Source organism: Pongo pygmaeus, chromosome 8, assembly GCF_028885625.2.
Source record: "Pongo pygmaeus isolate AG05252 chromosome 8, NHGRI_mPonPyg2-v2.0_pri, whole genome shotgun sequence".
Taxonomy (NCBI): domain Eukaryota; kingdom Metazoa; phylum Chordata; class Mammalia; order Primates; family Hominidae; genus Pongo; species Pongo pygmaeus.
Window position 1 is genome coordinate 106,551,396 of NC_072381.2, and position 7,166 is coordinate 106,558,561.

Here is a 7,166-nt window from a genome sequence, read left to right on the forward strand (position 1 = left end):
ATTCTAATTTATATCATCATAGATTAATTTTCCTTGTTATTGGGCCAGGCACAGTGGCTCATGCCTGTAATTCCAGCACTTTGGGTTGCTGAGGCAGGCGGATTGCTTGAGCTCAGAAGTTGGAGACCAGCCTGGGTAACATGGCAAAACCCCATCTCTACAAAGTATACAAAAATTAGTCAGGCGTGGTGGCGCAGGCCTGTAATCCCAACTACTTGGGAGGCTGGGGCATGAGAATTACTTGAACCCAGGAGGCAGAGGTTGCAGTGAGCCAAGATCACGCCACTGCACTCCAGTCTGAGCAATAGAGTGAGACTCTGTCTTGAAAAAAATATATTTTTTTCCCTCGTTATTGAAGCTTTTTTTTTTTTTTTTAAGACAGGGTCTTATTCTGTTGCCCAGGCTGGAGTGCAGTGGTATAATCGCAGCTCACTGCAGCCTTGACCTCCTGGGCTGCAGGTGATCCTCCCACCTCTGCCTCTCCAAGTAGCTGGGACTACAGGTGTGTATCACCATGCCCAGCTAATTTTTCTGTGTTTTATTTTTTTTGTACAGATGAGGTTTCACCATGTTGTCCAGGCTGGTATCAAACTCCAGGGCTCAAGTAATCTGCCTGCCTCAGCCTCCCAAAGTGCTGGGATTACAGGTGTGAGCTACTATATAGGGCCTTGTTATTGAAACTTAGATAAATGAAGCATACAATATACACTCTTTTGTGTCCAACTTATTTCATGTAACATTGTATCTCTGAGATTTACCTACATTATTGCATTTTCCAATAGTCTGTTGTCTTTCCTTGCTTTGTAGAATTCCACTGTGGAAATATACCAAAATGTAATTTCCCATTCTATTATTGATAGACATTTGGGTTGTCCCAATTTGGGATTAGTACAAAGTAAGCTGCTGTGACCATCCTTGTATTTGACTTTTGCTAAACATAAGTATTCATTCTCATGAGCATATATATGCAGGAGTAGATTTGCTGAGTTGTAGAATACACATATGTTAGCTTTAGTGGTTACTTCCAAACAGGTGTCCAGAGATGCTACCAACTTACACTTCCAGCAATGTATGTGAGTTCTAGTTGCTCCAATATTTTCAGTCTTTTTATTATTTATTTATTTTTTGAGATAGAGTCTCACTGTGTCACCCAGGCTGGAGTGCAGTGGCACAATCTTGGCTTACTGAAACCTCCGCCTCCCGGGTTCAAGTGATTCTCATGCCTCAGCCTCCCGAGTAGCTGGGGTCACAGGCATATGCTACCACACCCAGCTAACTTTTGTATTTTTAGTAGAGATGGGGTTTCGCCATGTTGGCCAGGCTGCTCTCAAACTCCTGACCTCAGGTGATCCCACTTTGGCCTCCCAAAGTGCTGGGATTACAGGCGCGAGCTACCATGCCCAGCCAGTCTTTTTATTATTTATTTTTATTTATTTATTTATTTAGAGAAAGAGTCTTGCCCTGTCACCCAGGCTGCTGGAGTGCAGTGGCACAATCTTGGCTCACTACAACCTCCGCCTTCTAAGTTCAAGCAATTCTTCTGCTTAAGCCTCCCAAGTAGCTGGGATTACAGACATGCACCACCACACCCAGTTAATTTTTGTATTTTTTAGTAAGATGGGGTTTGGCCATGTTGGCCAGGCTGGTCCTGAATGCTTGGCCTCAAGTGATCCACCATCCTTGGCCTCGCAAAGTGCTGGGATTACAGGCATGAGCCACCATGCCCCATCTAGCCCTTTTTTTTTTTTTTGAGATGAAGTTTCACTCTTATTGTCCAGGCTGGAGTGCAATGGTGTGATCTCGGCTCACCACAGCCTCTGCCTCCCGGGTTCAAGCGATTCTCCTGCCTTAGCCTCCGGAGTAGCAGGGATTACAGGCATGCACCACCATGCCCGGCTAATTTTGTATTTTTAGTAGAGATGGGGTTTCTCCATGTTGGTCAGGCTGGTCTCAAACTCCCGACCTCAGGTGATCTGCCTGCCTCAGCCTCCCAAAGTGCTGGGATTACAGGTATGAGCCACTACGCCCAGCCCCCACCTAGCCTTTTTAATTTTAACCATTTCAGCAGATGTGATCATGATTTATTTATATTTTAAAATAATATTAATATTAATAATATTTACCACCTATTGGCACTAGAAATTTAGCATCCATTGCCTTTAATATTAATAACTCTAGAAAGTAGATATTTTTATCTCCATTTTACAAGCGAGGCTCTGGGTGACTAATAGTTGAACAAGGTGACATGGATGTAAGTCATAGAACCAGAACACCAATGCAGAATCCTCTGACAACGAAAGCCTGTTTGCCCCTTGCCTGCCACACAGTAGGGAGCAAGAGCCTTGTCTTTCTCCTCTGAGATGCTCCATAGTGCTTAAGTAAGAGCTTAAGAAGGCTTATTAAATTAAATGAATTGGTGTCCATGAAGAGGCTGTGCTCTTGCATCAGGGCAGGCCCATCCAGGTGCTCTAAATTCCAGCGACTAAGACTGTACTTTTAAGGATCATTTCTTTAGTTCATTACTAGATAAGTTTCTCTGAATATGTAGAGCGCTGAATTATAATAAATAGATTTTAAAATAAATAAGTAAATAAATTCCAGTGACTGACTAGATTTACTTGCAATCAGGAGATCTTGTTTTTGGAAAGAAGGAAGGAAAGGAGGGAAGAGAGGGAAGAAGGAAAGAAAGGAGCGAAGGAAGGAAGGACAGAAGGAAGAAAGGAAGGAAGGAAGGAAGGAAGGAAGGAAGGAAGGAAGGAAGGAAAAAAACACCACTGTTTGTTTGTCTGTTTGTTTGTTGTGAGATGGAGTCTTGCTCTGTCGCCCAGGCTGGAGTGCAGTAGCGCAATCTCAGCTCACTGCAACCTCCACCTCCCAGGTTCAAGCCATTCTCTTGCCTCAGCCTCCTGAGTAGCTGGGATTACAGCCACCTGCCACCATGCCCGGCTAATTTTTGTATTTTTAGTAGAGTTGGGGTTTCGCCATGTTGGCCAGGCTGGCCTTGAACTCTTGAGCTCAGGTGATCTGCCCACGTCGGCCTCCCAAAGTGCTGGGATTACAGGTGTGAGCCACTGCACCCAGCCAAAACACCGCTATTAATCAACTGGGCCTCAGTTTCCTCATGTGTAAAATGGAGATAATAATATTGCCCTGGCTAATGAGAGAATGAGAGGCAGTGCTTTACTGTTTGTAAATTTTAATTTGTAAATTGGTAGAATTATTTAACCATAGCCACCATCTGTGGAACTTTCTAAAATATATGGATTCCAGGGACCCAGCCCTGAAGATCCAGATTGGCATGATCTAGGGTGGGGCCTGGGTATGTACATTTTAAAAAAGCTTCTCTGGGTGATTTCAATGCTCAGCTAAGGGTGAGAATAGCTGGGGTAAAAATATGTATGATCATCATTATTGTTACAGTATGATCATCACTGTAGTTATCTTTTGGAGGATGAAAGTGGGGAAACACCCTTCAGGGAAGTCTATAAACACCTAGATCCATTGTAAGTCCTTAAATAAGGACCACTGCCACTGTCTTCACTCCCTGGTCATCTCTGGCCTGGGGTTTCAGAGGCAGGGTCATAAGTGTGTGTGTATGTGTTTTCATGAATATGTGCTTGGAAAAGGCAATGAGAAGAAAGCAAATTATGAGGGGTTTCTGTCTTGAGAGGAAGCTACCGGAACCAGGAAGAACAAGCAGTCTGATTCCTAGGGGCTCAGGCCTATGCACTTAACCATAAGAAACAATCGAAAGTGGCCCCACTGAGCTCTATGAGGAGCATGGCTAATCCTGTCACTCTGATTTGCATGTAGGGATGGTCTGCTTGTGGGGATGGTCAGTTCCTGCAGACCCGTAACTGCTGAGCTCATGAAGAGCCCTCTGGGATCTGGCCTGAGAGTCCATCAGCCAACTCTCTTCCTCCTGTTAGTACTTTCCCCCATAACCTGGGTATCCCAGGGTACTGTCCATCTCTGAGAGGTTAGAGCACGGCAAAGACTAGCCCACCGATTCCCCTCTGCCCAGAGACCTCAGTTCCTGGGCCACTCTCTATCCAAGGCCACAAGGCCAAGTTCTAGGTCTCTTCCACTCTTTCTACTCAGTAGTGGGGACCCTATGGGACTAAGCTAGGGTCCCTGCATGTCCTGGCATGGAGGTGGGAGTGAGTAGAGGGCTAGGGCTCAGGAAAAGATGTGGGAAGAGAAAAAGGGAAATAAAATAGAGGGCAGGATTAATGAAGTGACTTCAAAAGCTAATAGTGCATTTCCCAACATCTCCTCCTCTGACTCTCCCATCCCAAGGGAATCTGCCCACACCCCCAAAGCAACCTGCCCAGCTCTCAGTCCACCTGCTAGTGTGGAAAGAGGCAGGAAGTCTCTCAAGGTGAGGGAGAGAACTCCCCTTCCTTTATACTCCAATCTCTGGAGATGAAACCCCAGGTCTTAGCCCCTCCTGTGAAGCACAGGCCCACCCCCACCCCTACCCAGCTTCAAAATAGCCAGTGGGAGGTGCATTATCTGGCAATGCTTTGGGGACAGCTCCCACCATCCACAGCCCTGGCCATCTTAGTTTCTTTCAGCTCATCCCATCAAATGCCCTCCTTTCTCCCAGGCCTCCTCCCTAGAAGCTGACCTGGAGCTGGATTCCCAAATAAACAGTAACTAATTGGATTAGGAGCCGATAATACTGTTGACCTTTCTTAATGTCTACTGGCTGTCTTTCCACCACACTAAGGCTTAATTGTATGGGGTAGGGAGGAGGGTGGGGGACTTCCAGGAGTGAAATGTGACCCCTGTTAACCTCAGATAAAATGGGCTCAGCGTCTTCCCAACTGCCTGTCATCCCCCATGGAACAGGAACACACACATGCTCCCTCTCTCATCAAATAATTACACAGATGATACACACATGCATAGGCATGCATACAGAGATGCAAACACACCCAGAGGCACATATGCATCCACACGTGGTGCACACATAACTTTGAACCTGGGTCATACATGTACACAAGTCACACTTGAATGATACACATACAAAATTACATATATGAAAGACAAGTATATGCATATACACAGATACCCATTTGCAAAATGCAAACACACAGATACATATCGATAAATATATATTGCACACATGATGCAAATGCATAATAGATGTACTCGCATATGTACACAAGATACATACGCAAGTAAAGATACACTGACATGCACATGTATGCATGATGCTTAAATAAATGAGCATGCAAAGTCCATGATACAAGTGCATACACACACATGCATGCTACGCATACCTTTGCACACCGATAGACGTCAGACCCCCCCCACCAACACACACACACACACACACACACACACACAGGCAGTTTGCCCCATTCCACAGCCCATCTCTTTCCCAGTCTCTGCTGCTACCACTTTCTATTTGTTCCTGGGTTGTCTGGCTGTGTTTCTGGGATCCTGAGTATTATGGGTCTCTTGGAGTTCTGGCCCAGCCCCTCTGAGTGTCTCCTCGTCTCAGTATCTCTGGGGCCCTGTCCCCGTGTGGATCTCTCTCATCCTGGGATGCTGAAGTGGAAAAGGACCTGGCTGCCACGGTGGCAGGGAGGGCATGAAAAGGGAAGAGATTAGAAGGGGAGGATGGGAGAGAAGGGCCAGAGAGGATGGAAAGGAGGGTCGAGGGAGAGGACCGGGAAAGAGGGGAGCGGGGAGCGAGGGGCGGGGGAGGGGCGCCTGCCTGCGCACAGCAGATGTTGCCGCTCCTCGGATGGAGCTGTTAATGTAAGTAGAGTTTCTGCAATGGTAATTAGGAGGGCCCTCATTACCCTGGCGGAGCCGGCAGAGAGCCGATAAAGCCGAGGGGGAGAAGGGCCGACATCAGGGTAATGGGGGAGCAGGGCCATTGAGGAGCTGGAGCCGAGCCGGGGACCGCTCCGCGCGCAGCTGGAGCCCGGCGAGAGGGCCGCGGAAGGGGGTTGCGGACCGGGCCCGGAGCCCGGGGAGGAGCCGGGAGGCGAGCGGCGAGGGGCACGGCGCGGCTGGATCTGCCCCGGGGTTTCGCACCGCGACGCGGGTCGAAGTACCGCGAGTTGGCCCTGACTGTCTGCAGGATGAGGGTGTCGAGGAGGGTTCCAGGCCAGCGTGCCTGCCTGGCCTCCAGCCCGGGGTAAGGAGATCCACGGAGGCCTCTGCGCCTAAACTCAGGTGGCCAGACAGAGGTGGGGCGGGAGGTGGGTATACGGAAAGGACACCCTTCCCCTCTATGGGCCCCGCCCGCTGTGCAAGGGTGGGGAACTAGCACCCTCGTCCAGCGTCTAGCGTGACCAAGACATGTACTGTAGAATAGCCAACACAAGAGTTGACGGCTCCAGAATGTCAGATCACACACTGGAGAAGACCAGCCTTCAGGGTTGGAGGTAGAAGCCTCTTGACTCTTTGGATTGAAAGAAGACCAGTCACCCCTCCTGGGAGGACTCTCCCACCCATCCTCCCCTACATAGTAACCTCCCAGCCCTAGAGGAGCTACAAGCAAAGAGAATTGGAGAAGCTCATCCAAGCAGTCCTAAGTACCTTGCTTCCACGCAGGGCTTTGCAGGAAGAGGAAGGGAGGCAGAGAAGGGTACGGTGACAGCTGTAGACATCACCTGCAGCTCTGCTCCCCAGCCAGGAACCCAGAAGGCCCTCCCAGACCCCCAGAATGGGGTTCCGGGGTGGGCAACTCATTTGCCATCTATCCTCCTCACACCTGAGTATTCTAGGATGGGCCTCCAGCGCTTTCCAGGCTAACTCAGCGAGCCCAGAGCCCAGACTTCCTAGTCAACTGAGAGACATGTCTACAGAACAGACTATGTGGCCAACTCCTCCTCTTCCCCCTGCCCCAGGCAAGAGGACTCTGGGAAGACATCCAGGAGGCAAGGAGTCTGTAGCCAGGGCAGAGAGAGGAGCTGTGGTGGTCTGTACAGACCACCTCCAGCAAAGGACCCATCCTCCATTTTCATCCCCTCTTCACATCCCTCCACCCACAGCTGCCTTCAGAAGCCCAAGGTCACTGGCCCTGCCACTCTGGTTTGCCAACTCCTCAAGGACCACATAGGCCCAACTGTTATGGAAAGGGTGGACCAGAGAGAGGGGCTTCTTTTCCTTCAGGCTTTGGGGAAGGCAAAGGCAATTCCTGC

The 7,166-nt window shown here is 49.0% G+C and overlaps 1 pseudogene; it reads left to right on the forward strand.

Moving 5' to 3' along the window:
* Positions 1-2,484: 2,484 nt before the first annotated feature.
* Positions 2,485-2,564, forward strand: LOC129007052 (small nucleolar RNA U3; annotated as a pseudogene).
* Positions 2,565-7,166: the final 4,602 nt, after the last annotated feature.